The sequence below is a fragment of the Salmo trutta genome, chromosome 38 (assembly GCF_901001165.1).
Source record: "Salmo trutta chromosome 38, fSalTru1.1, whole genome shotgun sequence".
NCBI lineage: Eukaryota > Metazoa > Chordata > Actinopteri > Salmoniformes > Salmonidae > Salmo > Salmo trutta.
This window is the reverse complement of record NC_042994.1, coordinates 15,903,344-15,925,034: the sequence shown is the minus strand read 5'-3', so window position 1 is coordinate 15,925,034 and position 21,691 is coordinate 15,903,344. Positions and strand designations below refer to the sequence as shown.

The following is a 21,691-nucleotide window of genomic DNA, read 5'->3' as shown; positions in this document are numbered from 1 at the left end:
CCATTATCCCCTGTGTATTTATACCTGTGTTCTCTGTTTGTCTGTTGCTAGTTCATTTTGTTCATAGAACCTACCTGCGTTTTGTTTCCCTGCTCCCGCCTGTTTCCTTGCTCCTGTTTTCTAGTTTCCCAGTTCTGACCGTTCTGCCTGCCCTGACCCTGAGTCTGCCTGTCGTCCTATACCTTTGCCCCACTACTCTGGATTACCGACCTCTGCCTGACCTGACCCTGAGCCCTCCTGCTGTCCTGTACCTTACACCCTCTCTGGATTATTGACCCCTGCCTGCCTTGACCTGTTGTTTGCCTGCCGCTGTTTGAGGAATAAACTCTTGTTTCTTCAACACTGTCTGCACTTGGGTCATACCTTAAAACGTGATAGTATGACCTAGCATTGGACACATTGCAGGAGCAATTCCGTGAGTTGTCTACTAGGCAGCCTACCACGACAGTAACCCGGCTGGTAGCAGCGTCGTCAACCCGGTTTCCCGGGAATCCCGCTTACCTCCCTTGGAGCGCTTCGATGGGAAGTCGGGCACCTATCGGGCGTTTCTCGCTCAGTGTTCCCTCGTCATGGAGCTGCAGCCTTCTTCTTTCCCCTCGGACCACTCTAAGATAGCCGTATGCTTCAGTCTGGAGGGATTCTACTCCAGCTTCGGCAGGACTCCCTCCGTGTGGCAGACTATGCAGTGGATATCGCACACTAGCAGAGGAGGGTGCCTGGAACCCGGAAGCGCTGTTCGACACGTTCCTGCATGGAGTATTGGAGGAAGTAAAGGACGAGTTTGCAGCCCGGGTCTACCGACTGATTCATCGCTTACCCACCCGGATCGATGGTCGGCTACGGGAACGTATGAGGGAGAAGAGGTCTGATTACGGTCCCAATTGCTCACTCAAGGATCCCACCTTGCATCTGATGAACTCCGGAAGTCCCCAGTGTCTACGTCCCCGAGAGGATCCGAGCTTACCCGAGTTCTTCCAAGAGCCTCCAAAGTCTGCCGATTCACGTTTTCCCGAGCCGATGCAGCTCGGCAGGGCTAGGCTGTCTCCAGCCAAATGCGTACGCAGACTTGACACCCAGAGTTGTCTGTTATTATGTGTCTACCTGTCCCATCAAGAGACCTAACTCATTCGTTGGAGTGAGTACTCTGGTGGGTCTTATTAAAGATCATTTTTCTTCTCCCCTTACACGCCCCCCTCTCCATGCCATCCTGCTGTGGGGCGACCAGTCCAAGTCTCTCCAGGTAGGGCCGATGTGACCCTGGCGTCCGAGCTGGGCATCCCCACACATCAACCTACGAGTGTCAGGGAACCACAGCGAGACGATCCAATTCCTGCTAGTTGAGTCGCCACAGGTTCCCGTGGTATTGGGATTCTCTTTTCTCCAGCGACACAATCCCTCTATTAACTGGGCTACTGGTGCCATCGTGGGCTGGAGCCCATCCTGCCACACTCATTGCCTGAATTCAGCTCTGCTTGCCCCGGGAGGTCTTCCTGGGGGCTTGGAAATTGCCCCGGACCTCTCCACCAACCCCTCGGAGTACCAGGATCTCCGGGAGCGGTTCAGAAAGGCACGGGCTACTTCGCTTCCGCAGCACCGACCGGTATTCAAGAAGGTCAAGCCAGATGCACTGGCATGCTGCTATAGCCCCGCGGCTACACCCCTGGGAAGCCGAGACCTTTCCCCCCTGCTCCAAGATCATTAGACCCTCTGCTGTTCGTCCTCTGTTGCGCCGTACCCTCCGTATACTGCCTACCTTTCCTGTGTCTAGAATTAAAACCATGTCTCACAGCCCTTTGTCTCCTGTTTCTGGATTATTGACCCCTGCCTGCCTTGCCCTGTCATTTGCCTGCCCCTGTTTGAAGAATAAACTTTTGTTTCTTCAACACTGTCTGCACTTGGGTCATACCTTAAAACGTGATAAGTAGCATGTTATTTGTAACAATTTTTTTCAGGGCCATTTTTACTTTCCAGGACACCAAAGCTCTCCCCAGCTGCTACAGTACCTCACGAAGTAACATATAATAACATTTAATGATAGAAAAGGTTATTAATCAAGCACCAAATACTGTACATTGTTAACTGTATTATTACTATTACACTTTGAATTTAATAAATCCTCGTAGATGTAAAGTTCCCTGTTTAGAGGACCTGCGTGGTTTCTACCAACGTTTCTGCTTATAAATCGGTCTGTGTACACCGTAGATCGGAATGGCTAAAAGCCCAAGTTCCCACTCAGTGGTATATTTGAGCCTGTGTGACTTAGGATGTGAAATCTGAAACCACTTGAAGCTGGGATGTCCCTACTATCATTTAATTCGCTTTTCTGACTCTCCATCAACTTGTGATAGGGGCAGATGTTTGGATCAAGAGAGACCTTTTCTCTAACACTAAACATACAAATATGTATTTTACAGTTTTAAGGAAGGTGAAATCTCATAGTTGTTTTATAATTTTATTATACTATATTTAGAAAGCATGTGAGTCATTTCAAGCCTTATACAGTTTTGTTGAATAGGAAATACATTTGATAAAATATTTCATATTGTCACGCTGGTATAAATGATTCGGGAGACAGGATCACGAATGCGTAATAGGGTTTTTCATTGTACCCACATTACGGCGTGCGTGTATAGGCACGGGGACGAAGACCAAACAAACACTGTACATAAACACAGGGTTGAAACCCAAACAAAAAAGCGAGGAGTACCTCGAATAAATAACACACGCGCACAACGATTAAAACACGGGACGAGACCCGTAATCATTTGCGCAATCCACAATGGCACGAAAGCCTAAACATACAGCACAGGTACTCACACGCACCAACGGACATACACTGCGTGCACAATTATTAGGCAAATTGTATTCCTCGGGATTAATTTTATTGTTGATCAAACACAATGCTCTCAGTCAATCCAAAATGTTATTGAACCTCAAACCTGAATGTTTAACAAAGGAAAAGTGAGGTTTGTCTTTCTCAGGGAAATATATGTGTGCACAATTATTAGGCAACTATTAGTGTGCAGAATTATTAGGCAACTAAATTACAAAAATAATTTCTCTCAACTCACTTGTTTATTCTCAATTTTTAGAGTAAGTGTAACAGATAAGTAACACAAAATGACAATTATATAACATAATATTCACTGACCAATATAGCCACCCTTATTTTCAATAACTGCCATGAGCCTTCCATCCATGGAGTCTGTCAGTTTCTTGATCTGTTCACGATCAATTTTCACTGAAGCAGCAACCACAGCCTCCCACATGCTGTTCAAAAAGGTGTATTGTCTTCCATCACTGTAAATCTCACATTTGAGAAGGGCCCACAAGTTCTCAATAGGATTTAAGTCAGGTGAGGAAGGGGGCCAGGTCATTATTCAGGCATCTTTGAGGCCCTTGCTGGCTAGCCAAGCAGTGGAGTACTTGGATGCATGTGATGGAGCATTGTCCTGCATAAAGATCATGGCCTTCTAGAATGCTGAGGACTTCTTCCTGTACCACTGTTCGATGAAAGAATCTTCCAGAAACTGGCTGTAGGTTTGGGAGTTGAGTTTCAGTCCATCTTCAACCCGAAAAGGTCCAACTACCTCATCCTCAATGATAGCAGCCCATACCAGTACCCCTCCTTCACCTTGCTGGCACCTGACTCAAAGTGGTGCCCTGTGTCCATTACTGATCCAGCCACGGGCCCATCCATTTGGTCCATCAAGAGTCACTTTCATTTCATCTATCCATAAAACCTTTGAAAAATCTGTCTTCAGGTACTTCTTTGCCCAATCTTGACGCTTCAACTTGTGAATCTTATTCAGTGGTGGTCTTGTTTCAGTCTTCTTGACCTTGGCCATGTCTCTGAGCACTTGACACCTTGTACTTCTGAACACTCCAGGTAGGTAGCAGTTCTGGAATACGGTGGCACTGGAGGATAATGGGTTCCTGGTAGTTTGACGTTTAATTCTTCTCAAGTCTTTTGCAGTTAATTTGCGCCTTTTCTTCCCCATGCGTTTTTTGCGCCCCAGTTGACTATTCGCAAAAAAACGTTTGAATGTCCGGTGGTCACACCTCAATAGTTTAGCTATTTAAAGAGTGTTGCATCCGTCTGAAAGGCATTTTAAATTTTGGGCTTTTCAGTGTCAGTTAAATTTCTTTTCTGGCACATTTTACCTGAGGTAATGAGGCTGCCTAATAATTATGCACACCTTAATATAAGGTGTAATTCACTTTCGCCACACCCTCCCTCATTACACAAATACATATCACCTGAAAATGATTAAATCCAATAAGCATTCAAGTTTATATGGTTTGGAGTTCGAAAATGTGAATAGAAACAATGATAAGATCAGAATACTCACTTGCCTAATAATTGTGCACGCAGTGTAGTAACAATATTCGACAGCCCAATGGAAACCAAAGGGCACACTTATACAAGTATTAATCAGTGGGAACAGGGGACAGGTGTGCGTAATGGAAGTTCCGGAGGGATCCGTGACACATATTTTCATAGTTTTATCATATTTGTACTGTGTACTTGAGCTTGTGTCCTCAAAAGTGACTACACCTCAGCAATTTATAACAATTTTTACCAGACAGGTGAGATTTTAACCTTTCTCTGAACATAACTACTTCTAGTTATTGTTAAAGGCCTTCTCATGATAAATAATTACTTTTGGGGATTACATAGATTACATTTTCGATTACATGTTATTACATGTAACTGTTTTTAACTGTCTCCACATATCAAAATAACATTCAGCATTAGTTCTGCCACATAATATTGGGCCCTATGGTGTCCATTGCATAGACACCAAGACTAATTCTAAATTCACAGGTTCTCCTGGATCTCCAGGGTTCCACGGTCTCTTCCTCCACAGTGACAGAGACACGACAAACACCATGTCGCTGCAACTGAAATAGGTCAACAACAAAAAAGAAGAAGAAATGATAGATGAATTACTCATTCTCTTTCAAGGCCTTTGTAGATGGAGGAAGCGGATGCCGATGTAGAGATCAAACAGTGCCCCGTGAGAAACAAGTGTAAACCGCCATCCCGGCAACTGAGAGAGCTGAGAAGACTGACTCGTTCAATAGGTTGGTGGTGCCCCAACATCATAGCTGCTAGTTACTCCATTTTGCAACTTCCCTGCTAATAAAATGTCATCATCACACTGTTGTTACATTGGTAAAGTCATGATAACATGGCTACACATCCACACCGCTCCGGCCAACTGACGTTTCCTCTCCACAATGAGTCTGGATTTGCCTCCCTCCCCGATGACCTCTGGAATGGGAACAACATTCTGATTGTTCTGAATTGGGCCCAGAATCCAAAGGGTTGGGCCAGAGCTGGCCTTCGTGAGGAAGTTATCAACTATGATACTCTGATTGGTTCGATTTGTTGGACACGATCCAATCGCTGATTCATTTGTTTTGTACAGCGGCCCCTCATTTTGAACTCCCAAAAAACGACTTCTAGGATGGCAGTTTCAGACTGAATGAATATAGCAGCAATCGGCCGGGGAATTCAATTTAGGGTGAGTCATCAGGCAAGTCATCCTTAGCTGTTTGTTCATACTATTTGGCCTTTGACATTTACTTAACCTGTCCCAACGTTGTCATGTGGTAATGTAATGGTAACACTTAAATCGGATAGTCCATCTGTAGATGTTACTGACAGGCTCCAGATATGCTGTTGAAATGACGCTAATAGTCTACAGATGGTTTGTTAAGCATCTACAGATGGTTTGTAGACTGACTGCTGAGATGTTGACTGATAGTTTGTAGAGCATCTACTGATAAAGTGTTACCCTGTTTATACCTATCTGTTATTTCATGTTTTCCCCCACAACTGTCACTCAGCTTGTCTGACAGAGAGACAGCTGAGCAATGTATTTGTCGATCTACACGTCAGCTCAAGACGCCGTCTGCTACAGAATTTGTTCCTGTTGAGAATATGTTTATCGCGCAATGTCAAATAGATCAAATGGTGAGATCTCAATCTAAACCTCAAAAGCAGTTATGAAAATCTGTGAAAAGTCCGCATTCCTTTGGAGGAGTCAGTGGAGAGTTCAGCATGTCTTAGGAATAGATGGCTGGAAATTGCATATCTCACTTATTCTCTATTCATTATTGCAGTATCTTTGGATAATGAATCAAAACTCAACTAATAATCTTTTTCCACTGGGTTTTGACTTAAACATGTAAAACCTTACATTTGGTGCAGGCTGACTTAAGTATGAGGGAAATAGGATTTCTGGAGACTGCGAAGGCTTAGTCCAATAATTATCATACATATAATTCACCCAAGTTTCAAAATATATGACATGCATTACATCCCACCCTTATCAATCATTTTATCTTGATTGGTAATCTCAACTCATTTCATTGTATGATTAAAACGTATCATGTTGATAATGATGTGTAATTGGTGGAAAAAGCCATTATTTTGTTTGGCCAAATTGTTCTTTGATGGTGGCACAACTGCAATTAAAGTCCTTACCTGGACATTATCTCAAAGTCTGTGTGGTTTTGAGAAATACACTGCTCCAATCCTATTGGATTAATTCCATTAGCCGTTCACTTCCATTCACTTCAGGGCGAGGTTGCCCTGGCAACAACTCAATACCTGTAGGCCAATTTGGCTGATGGCATCCATTTTGAACTACACATTCTCAGTCAAATGTAGCAATTTCCCTAGAATATTATAGCTTCCTTCAAAGTTACCAGCTTCTACCACTGACTGCAGAGAGAGAGAGAAGGAGAGAGAGAGAGAGAGAGAGAGAGAGAGAGAGAGAGAGAGAGAGAGAGAATGCAATTTAAGTTGTGGCTGTCATTTTAGCCATACTGAAATAAGTGAAAAAACACATTTCGAAAATAAGAAAATGAGGGACTGCCTTCGATGGGAAGGGTCCATCAAGGATAGAGAGACTGAATGTGTGTCAGATCTGTGGCAGCTGTAATTTCTGGTAGTATTCCTGCGTAATAAGTGTGTCAAAGTCGTGACTGAATTCCAGTCAAGGAGAGTGTCAGACATGTTTAATCCAGTTTGCTAGTATAAACCCAAACATAATATTTTCATTATTCATACACACACTATGCAAACAGCATTCTAAGAGATATTAGGAAATCTCATGTTTGTGTAGATTTGTGTAAGGTTTAGCTTCATCTTACCCACAAGGCCTATTTCTTCAAATCAGCACATCAAAATACATTTACATTGCATTTACGTAACCCAGAACCCAAAATACACAATTAATCAAGAAATACATGCTTTAGATACAATAAATCAACTGCCAATAAACTGCCAGTGGCTAATACAATATCATCACATCTCCCAATCCCACAGACCGAAACTTAACCGCTAATACGTCATCTGTACAATGTCATACTTCCCAGTCATTTGTGGGCCGTCACTCATTATAGCCACTTACCAAATGAGCCTCTCCCATTTCCTCTTCATCCCGGACCCAACGTAACCAAGCCTGGCCCTTGTAAATTCTCCTCCCATCTGGCTTTGCCTTAAGCAGATGTCCAAGTGTCCATATTTAATCGCCTCTGTCAAAATGGCCTCCTGTCATCATGCAGCAGTCAGTCGCTCTGAGGTAGAACAGACCCAGTCTACATCCTAAATGGCACCTTATTCCCTGTAAAGAGCACTACTGTTGACCAGGGACAATAGGACTCTGGTCAAAAGTAGTGCACTATATAGGGAATAGGGTGCTACTTAGGAGACAGTCTGAGGGAGACATTCCAGTCTGAGCAGCCCTCCTTGTAACACGAGGAAATGAGATTGTGTCAGGACTATTTCGGAGAGCGCTTTGAAGTCTTATTTTACACCGCCTCAGGGGGGGACTGCAGCACAGAGAGGTAGGGGTATCAGCTGAAACGTCTGAAATACCCCGGAACCCAAAATACTTTATCCGTCTGATCCATACACCACGTAGGTGGTCAGAGGGCTAGAGAGAAGCAGGGAGAAGTAACGAAGTGGTTGTAAGATCATATGTCACTTACTGTATGCCACTGGTTCACTTGATTTCACATGGTGTTTCATCTAACTACACCAGTATGATGTCTACATAGGGAGTAATTCTATACAAATGCATGCAAAACACTGCAGGGGTTTAGCGTGCAAAGAAAGTGATGATGAGCGATGTTTTACCGGCTGTATTATTCACTTACATTCATGCATCATGAACTAAATGTCATTTTCAAGCATGAACACATCATGAGATGTGAGTCTACAGGCCAGAGAGAGACGTTCAAGGGTAAATATAATAAGGATAAGAATAAACACGTCTCAGTGTCGCTGGAAAACATTTGTGTATTCTTAAAAAAGAGAGAAAGATTTAGGCCTAGAAGAGCTGTGGGAGTTGTCTCTCTCGATGTGTCTACCGAGTTGTTTTTTGAACGAGCTTTTTTTTTTACACATAGTATATGGTATATTGTGTTTCAGCTTATGGCGGAAATTGTTTTTGGAGGTATACAATGATGTGGATTTCATTAAATGGTCCGTATCATCTCCAGTGATTCTCAAGGACAAAGCTTTGTACCAACAACATACGGCAGCGATTTGACATTGACCTGACATTCAGAGGTGATGAATGGGGGTACGAGACACACACACACACACATCCAGGAGCCTCTGCTGCAATCAGGCAGACCTGACAGTGACCAATTGATGCTCTCTTCACTACAACAATAAAAGCCAAATTCCACACACACACACACACACACACACACACACACACACACACACACACACACACACACACACACACACACACACACACACACACACTCACACATACAACAGAGAGGGAGAGACTCCCTGGTGTGGATGGTGGAGACCCTGGCCCCCCTCCCCTGCTGCGTCCAGAGAAGGCTTCCAGGCGAGAGGGCATCCCGTGGTGCCATTTGAGTCTCCTTGCCAGCTCCAGACAACTTCACTATCCCTGCCCTAGCAGGGGGCGGTAATCGCATCAGAACCCCCTGACAAGAGGCATTCAATTCTGCTTCGGCTCCCTTAAGAGTCTGACACCCAGCAGTCCTCTCTTCTCTCTACAGCGTGGTGACGTTACAATGAGATGGTTGTGTGTTTTGTTTTTTACCGGCGTCTAAATGTATTTGGAGACAGATTTACGATTCCGTGTCACCGGGCGAAATCTGAATTGGCAGAATTGAGCATTGCTGCCAGCCCCGGTTCTTCTAGATGTGTGAATGATGGAATGAGTGGGCTTTTATATTCCCACTATGGTGAATTCCAAACACGATCAAACCCCTCTTCTGTCGGCTAGGACTGCGGAACAGTAATGAATAGACTTTATGGATCTTAGGAGGTTCTCATGGTGTCATGTGGAGTTTCCGTAAACATTAGCGAGTTATGGTCATACTCGAAACAGTTCTAGCATTTTCTTTGACGTTATATGAATGCATGTAGATGACAAAGGATGAGACAATCCACACAAGTCTGTGACAACAGGTTCATGGTTAAGGTTGGTTCTGTGGCTTAGCTGGACATAGGTCGGTCCCCTCTTGCGTCCCTAAAAACAGTGGGGCGGTGGTCTTGAAAAAAAAGGAGGCTACCGCTTTAAGAGGTCCGTCCGCTGTCCCTTGCCACCCTCGATCAATTTTGGCTCCTACTGTTAGCAGCACTAGGCATTTCCTTTCCAGTTGTCTTGAGTGTGCAGGTTTGTGTGTGTCTGCATGCGCGTGTTTGTGTCAGATTTGCCTTGGTGTGTATGCAATGATGTGTTGACCAGTGTCTCCAGGTATACTTTGCATCTAAGGACGGCTGGTGACTCGTTGTTTACGTTTTTCGAAAGCCTAACTACCGTTCCCGCTCCTCAAATTCAGAGAATGATATGCTTTCGCCAAAAGCCCAAGACAACAAGGACTACTTGGGGCATCTTTCTTCTTATCCGAAATCCACCAAAACTGAGGAAAAACGCTAGTGACTGTTTTAAGCAGCTTTGTGGCCTGCACTGTCGCATGGGCTTCGTGGGGAGCCAGGCTTCCTGCAGCTATGCCTTCATTCATCACCTTACTTTCAATGGCCGCTGCGCCGTCTCTAGGCTAGCGAGCCAGGTAGGGTGCCGTGCTAGCTCAATGTAGGGGGATTAGTATCAAAGCAGCTCGGGCTAGGCCCTGCGTCCCGGGCCACCATTCAGCCCTAGCAGGGGAGCCATAGCTGAGGAGCGCTGTGGGAGCAGCCAAGGTCATCGTGGAGGGAGACTGGGAAAGGAACCCTGGGAACCAGCCGTCTCCCCCTTCTAATCAGAGAGCTAGCCAGGCTAGCAGCACAGCAGGTGTCTCCCCCGCTAAATGTACATCTGTTTGGACCGCGGATAACGTGGCTGACAACGAGATAATGCCCCATGGCTTTACTTTTCCCTTTCTCTCTTCTTTCTCTACTTTCGTTTTCTCTGTTCTTTCTTCTTTTTTATTTCGCTCTTTTGCTTCATGTTTTTTTTGTTGTTTCCTTGGGGTTTTCGTACACATCTTTTCTTTTTGGTTGTTTCTACCGAAACACTAAATGTATGCTTACTTCTCAGACTTATGCATTCTTACCGAATGCTTTGTACTTGGAAATCAGTCCCAAGTTATTAAAGAGAGATTGGGGGGGGAGTTAGGGAGGATCCAATTGGGATGGGGGGGTATAGAGAGCGAAGCAGAGGAACTTTTTTCAAGTTTCTTTTAAACACAAGATATACAGCCACTGTAATGGTTCCATGGATATTATAAGCCCTATTGCATAATCCCCTGTATTATAACCAAGTTCAATGATGCAATCTCATAGAGAGAACTGGGTAACAGGTGAAAGTAGCTGGTAGTGGAGTTTTTGGCTCCTTCTTTTCTCCACCGAGTGATTGAAGCGTATAGTAATGATTATAGGCATCATTTTAAGCCGATTGGGCATCCTGGGGAGCGAGGAATAGGACTAAGGAACTCCGATGGGACATCTGCAGGCTTCAGTAGCACAGTGGCCTAGTAACTCTCACAGAGAAGACCGACCGGGAATTTAGCAACGAGGTTGGGAAAGAAAACAATAAATTTGGTAACCCTAGATGTAGAAATAAACTACCGTTGACGTCTTCCGTTTTGAGTCAAGAAGGCAACCATGTTTTTTTTTCGCCCTTCCACCCCTGTTGGGATATTGGCAAGTTGTCATGACGACAGGGATGTTCTGCTGATGAAGTCCCGCTCCTCGTTGTCCAATCAGATTGTGGAGTCTAAAACTGCAGTACGAAACAGGAGAGGACGCACCTATTCCAGTTGCACAATGCCGAGAAGGACAGCCCGAACCTGGACCACCTACGGACGAAATGGACGATTTAGGGGAGACAGTCAATGGGGCCGCCATGGCTCGACAAAACACAGCGGGGGTCGAGGATGAGGGGCTGCCAGGTAGGGGGTCCAATATCGTATCTGATGCTGTTCATGTCACAATTCATCATTGCTATCAATACGATGGTCGAAGCGTTGTTTACAATTCTTTTCATGATCGACTTATGGAAAAATACAGACACCGGGCGGTCACTGTATAACGCTATGAGTATTGGCAGGAATGTTTTTGTGAAAATATTGTTTCTGGTGGGGGTTTTTCAGGTGTACTTTTCCCAAATTCGTAATCCACTCCTGCAGGTGGTTTTACAAATGCGAACGGAAAAAGAAAACAAATGTTTGACACAATGCTGTATGTGTTGGTTTCGCGGTGGGTTGTAAAGCTATTGTAGAATAGGTTAATATGCAGAAACCACAGGTAGCCAAATGAACAGAAAACTCTCCCAGTGAAGTGCGATTCAGGCCTTTTTATTCAGAATCCTGGGCTGCATTTTCCTATTATTTTCATCTTTGGGCTGGCTTTAAGATGGAGCGCTTAGGAGGGGGCTCCCTCTGTTTTTCTCTGAGCACTGCAGGTAGCCATTGCGGTCATCATCCTTTTAAAACGCGCCTCGTCTTCTTCTTATTAAATCACAGCTGCCCACAATTAAATATCGGCCGCCTTGGAGTTTTTAAAATGGGTTTGGAATACGGACCTGGTCATAAGATGATTATAATTTGCTACTCTCTCCATCAGCAGGTCTGTTTAACACCATACTGCCTGACCCCCCCCCCCTCCTCGTCTTCCCCCCTTCCCCTCGTTCATCCCCAATCCCTCCATCATGGGGTCTCTGTAGGAAGCCATTTGTCTGACTGACCCCCGACGGTGGATGTGTTTGACTCTTCAAACCTCCAAATGAAATGGATGTTGTCAGCATGGAGAAACCATCTTTATTGGCTGCTGGCTGGATATCAGCGGATATATTTTTGTTATGTTGTGGTGTTGGACAGTTTTGCAAATGGCGGTGGCTCCACACTGAGATGGTTCGCTGTAGTGGGTGAGAGATCAGGATCACAGTGTTCTAGGAAATTACAGACTGACTCCGTTTGAAGTTGGGATTATGTTGAACATTTTGGACCACATAACCCCATTCATTAAGTTCTTCAAAATGTCTCTCAAATGCTTTCAATTTATTGATACATTGACTAGCAAGAACATCTTGGGATTGAAGTGATTGTAGAGCACATGTCCCTAAAAGTTTATAGAGTTTGAACAAGGCCACAATGCTGGAAGGATAGAGCAAGGGTATAACTTTTTTCTCCAATTCAGCATTTCTAAAACAGTGTGTTTTAAATCTGTCACTTTTAAGAGCCTATTCTCTTCAGCCTCACAACAAAACACACCAAAGCCGCATGAGGCTAAGTCTAAGCTGGTCAGTTGGACCTCTGGTTGGAGATACTGAGGCCAATTGGACAGGGGAGATAACTGCAATAATGGGAAGTTGGTTTTGGAGAAATAGCCCCAAAGCCATAGATATCACTCTAAGCTGATTGCTGGATTATTATGTCGTTTTAGATGCCAATCAATGTAGCCAAGGGCAAAGACAGAAAAACATGCTTCAACCTTGATTCAACCTCCATTCAGGTTTCATTCAACCTCCATTCAACCTATTAACAGTTTAAAAATAGTTCCATCCACCAGTGATTGACACATAACCTTGACCGGTAACGGAGAGATACAACAGAGCAAGTTGTAGATGTCATTTTGTAAACGAAAGCATGTTGGCCAGTAGTTGAAACTCATGTCCAGAATGTTTTCTATTCTATTGAAGGATTGCTAACTCAATGTTATTCCTGTTATCGGAAATGGGTTTTCAATTGCTTTGATGCCGTGTGCCACATGTGTAATAGGTTTGGTCCCTCAACGTTAATAACTAATGACAGCAGTCTCTTACGATGGATGCTTCATTATGGTCTTAAAGGCTTCGAACTCTGAGTAGCAGGTCAATCACAACACGCTGAGGGGTTTTACCAGGAAACTCATATAGGGGGAAAGACCAGAGTTGTCTTATGATGCAGATTAGTAACACTAGGTTTGTGAGATTTGAGGTCAGATGTGGTGAGCAGCACTCCACAGTATGAACCTCATGACCTTGGGTCTAAGGAGGAAGTGAATTGTTTTTAGAAATGTTATGCTTTATGGACCAGTGTCCCCTTTTAGCAATCAAGAATGGTATGTTCCGGGCCAGAACCAAGATGTTATAGAGAATATGGAGTCAATATGCATTTCAGTTATTCACCACAAACTTCCTCATAAGGCAAATGTCTTTGGTTTGGGGAGTGTGAGATATTTGTACTCGTTTTACTCCCTAAGCCTTAGACCATAAGGCTTAAGAATCCAAGCCTAGATGAAGCTGTCAAAAAGCCACAAAACCCAGAGAAAACCAGCGCAACCTGTTTGGAATTCCTTAATTTGCATCATGTAATCAAGAGGCGTTGCCATCTGGATAAATCAACATTTGAATCATCTGAAGAGGAAGGATAATAAGGAGCCATTTCCAAGTCTGTCATCAATCGCCATGGACGCCATGTGTCAGTAAATGTCATCTTGACGTTGATTGGACCACCCAGAGGTCGGCCCATTAAAGGCCATGCTGTTTTCATTCAGAACTTCCAGCGCTGTAGCCCGACCATGTTTCCCCCACCCACCCCACGGTTCCCCCCAGCTAACCCACATAAAAACCTCTGATCTAGGGCTGGGGTCCCCGTAAATTACTGTGTTTAAAGGAACCCGAACATGATCAGAAAGACCTAGGGTCCCCAGAGCAATGGGAACATCGTGTTCCATACAGTCAGTGTACATTCCTCCCTGGAACGAACCATAACAAGAACACTTCAGATGATCCCAGTGATACCAGGGCACCTTGAAGGAGTTGGTTGGTTTCGGAGCCCCTGGCTTGACGTATGCCTGATGCATCTTGCACGTAGAGATTGCAGGGGAGGGGTTCTTCTGGCTCACTAATTGCTCATCAGTTGTCAGTACAGAAAAACTGGCACTGTCTAACGCTGTCAGCAAAGGACAATGAATGCATACAGTACGATATTTCTTTCTTTTCATTTAATGGAGAGAGACCACAGACGGAGCTCAGAGAGAGCATGGTTAGAGCAACTATGTGCAATGTGTCCACATTGTTAACATAGCAGACATAAAGAGAAAGAGCCAGATTGCAAACAGGTTTGATCACCATGGGGCTGTCCAGACTCTCCTGACAACGGAGGAGGAGATGGTGATGGTTGCCTCTTCAAGGCATGTTTCTCCTGTCAACTAATGGTTGCCAACAGCGCTGCGGTGTCCATTTGTGGTGTCCAGTTCAGTAAAGAGACAAACACTGACACCACAAAGACAGGAGCTACTAGACAATAGACGATACAGTCTCCACTTGACCAATGGTGTACCTGCTTGTTGCACCAATCATTATTTCAGGGAAAGGCTAGAGAATTTTACTTTGTTTCAAACTGATGCATTGGTCTAACGAGAGTTCAAATTCACTTGCACCCTAATAAATAAGAAGAAGGGAAAAAAAATGAAATCAAAAGGAGGTGTAATTGTAGTGAAAAAAAGGTACATGTAAAATGTAATGAAATTGGCTTTCCTTTATCTAGTCAGATTTAATATTATGCTATTCGTTCAAATCCAATTGGTCTGGGACTGCTCAGGACAGGCAGATCATGAGATAATGGATACATTCTTATTTCTGATGAGACTATAGATCTAGGATGACGCAGTTTTGTAACGTCTGCTTCCAACTCAGATCCCCTGAATGCAGCTCACTTTCCAGCCCACTTTCCAGCTCACACTCTCAAACACATAGATCCCCTGAACGCAGCTCACTCTCCAGATCACCTGAATTCTGATCACCTGTTCACACACCTGTATGTCATTACCACACACTATTTAGTTCAGTTCTTTGCACCCCGTCATTGTGAGGTATTGTTTGTTTTGTGACACACTTCTCTTTGGAGTGCTGTTTTTCCCTGTTATTTACTCCTCCTGTGTATGATAGTTTTTGCCTGCCTCACTAACAACGCCTTTTGCCTATTCCCTGCCTGTACTGTTGCCTTTTTGGACCCCTGTGTATAACCTTCTGCATGTCACTGGACCCAGATACCTGCCTCCTCCTGTGGTCCTTTGCAACAAACACCTGCTGCGCCCTGCGCTTGAAACCAGCTCTCTGTCTCCCTTCGTGTTCATTACAAGTTCAAGATAAAGAGCTCCCATCCCTCGCAGTCAATTTAGACAGGAGAATTACAAAGGGAATTGTGCCTCACCAATGTGACGCGCGAAATCCAAGTCAGTCAGTGTAACACAGATTTCAGTTGAGGAATGTTATTTTAATTCCCCCCATCCCTCTTGCTCATCAACATCCCTTTAATGCTCCATGACAGTTTCAATCTCTTCATTGTAAAATAACAATTAGAATACTTATATTCTGGTTCTGTTACTAACACGTCGTTAGGCTAATTGGCGGCCCATTACGAGTCAGTTATAGAACAGGTGCATCTCTCTTTCTCTCCAAACCGACGTATGTTGAAACATTGGCATGTAGCTCCCACCAATAAGGGCCATTCTTGAGCAGCACCAGACATCCCTCCCACCCACTTTGATATGACTTGTGAATAACTGAAAACTGGCTCAACTAGGATGATACTACATGGTCCCATGTATAAGGAACCTCTGCCTTTGTTCTATGGACGGATTCATTCAGTTTATTGTCAACGTGATAGAACCGTTTGAAATAAGAAAGCAGAGTTGGTGGTGAATGGTGATGACACCTGGTATACTACCTCATAGTCATGTTCCAGTTGTCTTGCCGTCATTTACAGCAGAGACTACATCTGCGTCCTTAACGGCACCTTAATCCCTACATAGTGCACTACTTCTGACCAGAGCCCTTCGGGGAATTGAGTGTCATTTGCATCGTAGCTTTAGGAGTGCAGGGTTCCGCCGTTATAACACTTTATCTAACGACAAGTGGGGTTTTAATGATGTGTCGAGCTGTCCAGGCGATGGGATACACAAAAGAGGGGCCGCCATTTTGAATGACCAAAGACTACGGTGGAGAAGAAAAAGAAACAACGGTCTATAGGGAGGCCATTCCCTGAGGTCTGACCTAATGACAGCTTCCTGTCTGTTTCTTTGCCTTGCCTCACACATCTGAGAGAGGGAGGGGGAGAGAACATCTGCGGGGTTCTGGACCACTGCTTCAGTTAAAAGGAGGGATGGGGGGGCTGCATGGCGGATGGATTGCTTTTCATTTATTTCGCGATGGTGCCCATTGGTTTTGATTATGGCTGCCTCTTTCAAGTTGGAAATAGGCACGGTTCAAAAGACAGTGCTGTCTTTTTCTTGTGTTTTCTCTTTGTGTCTTTGTGACTGGGTGGGGAGGGGGATGGGGACATATGTCTGTGTTTTGGTGTGTGTTTATAAATGATGTGCATGTGTGTGCGTGAGTGCAGATGCTTGTGTAACGAAAGGGGTCGATGGGTTTTTGTGTGCCATACATGTGTGTGTGTATGTGTGCGTGTGTACATGTGTACATGTGTGCGTGGGTCTGTCTCATTTTCCCAGCACAGCTGCAATAGGAATAGATTGATGTGAAACACACACATGTTTAAAGGCGAAAGGCTGGACAGACGTGGTCTTGGTACCAGATGGGGGTTTGTAATGAAAAGAGTAATCCCTACCCAGGCATCGCTTCCATCAATCCAGCACTACAAAGTGATTCATAGAGGTTTCACAAGAAATCTCTCTGCCTCTCTCTCTCTCTTTCCCTCTCTTTCTCTTTCTCTTTCCCTCTCTTTCTCTTTCCCTCTCTTTCTCTCTCTCTCTCTCTCTTTTTCTCTCTCTCTCTTTCGCTCACCCTCTCTCTCTCTCTCGAAGACTTGCAAATGTAGCATTAGCCAATATTCAGAGAGCAGCTCGCCTTTTTATGCACCAGGGCCCTTCTCTGATTGAGCTCCAGTTGACGCATTGCAAATGAGTTGCAGTGCCACAGATAGCTAGTGAAGCAGGCAATGCCTCTGATTTGTATTCAATATACATGTCACTTCAGGACATGCTAGTTTGGAGGCTGTGGATTTTTTCTCTCTCTCTCTCTCTCTCTCTCTCTCTCTCTCTCTCTCTCTCTCTCCTTTTCTTTGCCTTTTCTTCTCTTAATTCCACTCCCCAGCCATAAAAATGTCTTTCTTTGCCACAGTTCCTCGTTATTACAACGACGCAGCAAATTGGACACAGAAGCAATTAAGGGAGCGGCAGCCTTGCAAGTGTGTTAATAAGCACAGTCCTTTTCATTCCTTGTGTGTGCAAGGCTCTTCCTCCCTCTCTGATTCCACACTCCCACCCTCTTTTTCCATCTCTCTCTTCCTCTCACCCTCCCTTTCTCAGTAAATCTACATTTCTCTTTCCCCCTCTCTCCCTCTCTCTATTTCTCCCTCTCTCGACATATCTATTTCTCTCTCGCACTCCTGCGATCTCTCTCGACATATCCCTATCCCTCCCCCCCCCCCCCCCCCCTCTCTCTTTTAGTAATAGTGTATGTTTGGCTGGTTCTAAGCAACTCTATGCAGGGAGTATGGGAGGGAGATGGAGTTCTCTGTCGTAGACTTACATCAGACTTGCACAATATGTCAAGAATTCAACATGCATTACCATGTGGTGGAGCGAATAGAGTTTGGCTTAGCGGAATGTTTAAAGTGGTGGTAAATGCAGTATATGAGTTTCTTATGGGACTTTGAAGACAGTGATGTCTAAGGGAACACCTGAGTCTATGGGAGACAATGGGTTATGTTGCCTCTCTCCATTCTCAGCAGCTTCCATCAAAATCAAAGCATTGGGAAGGCAGATACCCTCCAAAGCTGAGAATACATATGGGAATTCATTTCCAGCTCTTACTGAAAAAACAAGCTCAAATTGTGAAGACAAAACTTCCTGCTTTCTCTTACTCTTTCAGGAAGACAACTTCCATGTCCTCTTCCCCTCTTCCTCTTCCCCTCTTCTCCTCTTCCTCTCTTCTCTTATCATGGAGAGTGTCTCCAAACACAAGTATTCCTGAATCCCCAACGGTGAAATCCGAGGTGCCTTGATGCTCAGTGGAGCTCTGGATTTGGGTTAGAGGGAGGTTTGGCTTGGCCCTCCTCCGGGTGGGAGAACTGGGGTGTAAACAGTTTACAGATCTATGTGTGTGTGTGTCTGGGTCTGGCAGGTTGGGGGGAAGGCTGGGGCTTAGCCAGGAGGAATATAACCTGAACACCACTTCACAGGGGGAGCAGGAGTACGAAGGGGCATTCATGCATATTGTCTGGCTTGCAGGAAACGGCCCTCCATGTTCAAGGGGAACCACGTAAATGGCTGACAAAGGCAGTCAGGGGGTTCTGTTGGCCTGTCGGAATGACTTGGCTCTGGGCCGCCGGAGGAGGAGGCCCTGGGTTTACATGGTTAGGTTAGACCCGGTTCCAGAGAGGTAGAGTGTGTGTATGTGTGCGTGCATCCCCTTCCATGTGTCTGTAAAACTGTTAGGGGCGGACTCGGCATTATGCATGTTTAAAATCACCATAGTCACGTGATCTTCACTGCGTAATAAGCAGGAAGCCGCTGCAGCAGAGAGCAGATCAGCTAGCTGGCTTTAATGCAGGAAGGAAAATCAGGTGTTGGCAACAAAGAGGTTGGAGGAGGAGAGAGACGTGTATCTCCAAGGGCACATACCACCCAGCAGATCAAAAGACCCAGAGGACACGATTGATGGGAAGCCACGCTAGCTAGCTAGCTGCTGTATGGTTGAGGTTGAAAGCAGTGGAGGCAACAGCCAACACATGATAGAATTCCTAGTGCTGTCCCTGTCTGTCAGTTAATTGAAGCCGTGTGTCTCTCCCAAAGGATAGTTTGGGGTTGTCTTTGTAGTGTATCTTTGTCCTATTGTGTGCTTAGCTAATCATTTTCCTCAGTAACTTCAACAATAATACTGTCGTTGTTTGCATTTTTTCTCTTGTTTCGCAGTAGTCTTAGTCTAGCTACTGATGTTTGACAGAGTTTATATCAAACCATATTCATTTACATGATTATGGTACCTTGTAAAAAACTATGTTTTTCTATAAATGTTTTTGTCAACGTCGGTTCACTTGGTCACATGGGAATGGAGAACACCATCTCCATTGGTTGGACAAATAACTCAATGGAGATTTTAGCGCAAAGAGTATTCATCATATATCCTTTGATTTATGACAATGAACTATAGGTGTACCAGCGCAATCACGACGCATACACAGTTTGAGGAAGCGTTAGCTGTGGTGCCCGCTAGTCATGTCATTCGTCTAACACATCCCCTTCCCCAGAGACGGGAAGAAAGTCCCTCTGTCATTCTGTCTGTCTGAGGACGTGCAGGGTCTAAGTCAAAATACACACAGCTGACAGTCTTAAAGAGCATGGGAATATCTGCACATTTTGTTTCTGGGTTGATATGATAGAACACGGCCATTTCAGTGTTCTGTTTTATATAGCAGGAACCCGCTTGGATAGTTATGTGTCTGTGTTCTGATGGGCTGTTCTTGTGTTGTAATTAGGACCCGTTTATCTGTTTGCTCTGGGTTTCACGGGGTCCAGCATGCCAGTCCCCCTGCTGTCTGCCAATGAAGTGAATGCCTGGAATGTGTTAGTGCCAGGTGTCCTTGTGGTTGGTGGAACAGGGTGAGGGGGATGGGGGGAGGGGCATGGGGTTGGGCACTGCAAGTTCTAAGACCAGGCCTTTTCTTTGTTCTCTCTCTTTTCTTGTGTTACTTGTCGCTGTTTCTTTAAGGGTTTGTTTGGCGTGGGCTACGGCCAGACAGTAGCCTGCGAACGTTTGGGTTCAATAAACCGTTTTCATTTGAGAACTCAAGAACTGTTTTTTTTTTTTTCAAATTTATTGAAGCGCTCAGACAAACGGACTTAAGCAATGCTTAATAGGAAGATAAATAGATCTTTAAACTAGGGCTAAACGGCACTTGGAACTCTTGAATATAAAATGTTCTCTCACCGCAGTTCACAACCATGGAGCAAACAATTTCTATAGTTTCTTTCTTTATGGAACTCCTATCTCCGCTAACCAAATGAATGGGTAGGGCTTTGAAGAGGAAATGGCATGCATTCCTCCACAATTGTAAGAGGTATTTACATATGCTCTCTAAATAATTATGTGGCAACACCGGAGCGTCCAATGAATTTTTCACAAAAGCGCTTTCTATTATTTACATTCCAAAAATGTAATGTGGTTTACTTATGCAACTGGATGACGAATGAAAGTATTCATTCTGGGAGGGAGTTGATGCCGGAAAAAGAAAGAAAGTTGAAAGCCGTAGAGAGGTCAAGCATAGGGGTCAGTCTCTCTCGGAGCCTTTCGCTGCCTGCATGAATACATAACCGCCAATTGACTTTCTAATGGGGGGGCCTGATAAAATATGCAGTTTAATAACTGTTATCATGGGTCCTTTTTTTGTTTTTTCCTATCTTGTTTTAGTCCAACAGCATCTAAGCGAAGCTGCTGATTGATTAATGAAGAGCTGCCGGCTCCCTTTGGGAGCCTTTTGGCCCAGCGTTTCACCTCTGAAATTCAAAATGGCAGCCCACTTCTTCTCATGCATAAAAAGGGCCTTGAGATTTCCTCTGATATGATCAAAGCGTTGACCTGTATTGCCGAGCGACCTTTCCAATCCCTTGCCGAAAACCCTTGAGTGGGGGGGATCCTGGCTCATGGCGGACACCGGGGAATTGTGCGGTGGAGTCTTCTGCTGTCATCTTAGGCCTTGTCTATTTGATGTGACCTTTCAACCTTGACCGCTGTAGCAATCATGAGGGAGATCTGACTATAGCCCTAGCAGGGTGTGAATAATATATGATCTAGAATATTATCTACCTGGATATATGTCCCCAATGCTCCCTATGCAGCTAAGATGTGTCCGAAGGTTCTTCAATTATACTAACCTCAAGGGGGATGTGCTCTCTTCCTTTGTCTTTCAGGCTATGGCACAAAGGACCACTCTAATGTTGACCCATGGAAAGGAGCTGTCAGAAGATTGGAAGTGGTCCAGTGTGAGCCAATGGGAATGGGTTCTTTCTGGAGAGGCTTGTCAAGGAACCAGGCTTGTGTCTGGATGACAATGGGACAAGGGGACATCTGGACCAGTCGAAGACCGACTTTTTCTGTCCGACATCGGCCCATCTTGAAAGTGAGAGTCATGAAGATGTGACGTTCAGTGTCCTCCATTTAGTTTTTGATCTCATTGTCCTGTCACCCTTTTGGCCCCGCTCCAGGACCCATAGTTGAGAGCATGACTTTACATGTTG

General features: G+C 44.7%; 1 protein-coding gene across 2 annotated transcripts in view; it reads left to right on the top strand.

Annotated features, from left to right (window-relative positions):
* Positions 1–11,288: 11,288 nt before the first annotated feature.
* The window catches only part of LOC115178919 (axin-2), an 81,686-nt gene continuing 71,283 nt past the window's right edge, over positions 11,289–21,691 (top strand). Inside the window, exons 1-2 of one of the 2 annotated variants that reach the window (XM_029740363.1) lie at positions 11,289–11,400; positions 21,365–21,573. The gene's annotated coding sequence lies outside the window, so the exon portion shown is untranslated. Of the gene's footprint in view, positions 11,401–20,485; positions 20,508–21,364; positions 21,574–21,691 lie in introns of those variants that run through there. The other variant, XM_029740364.1, reaches the window with a different exon arrangement.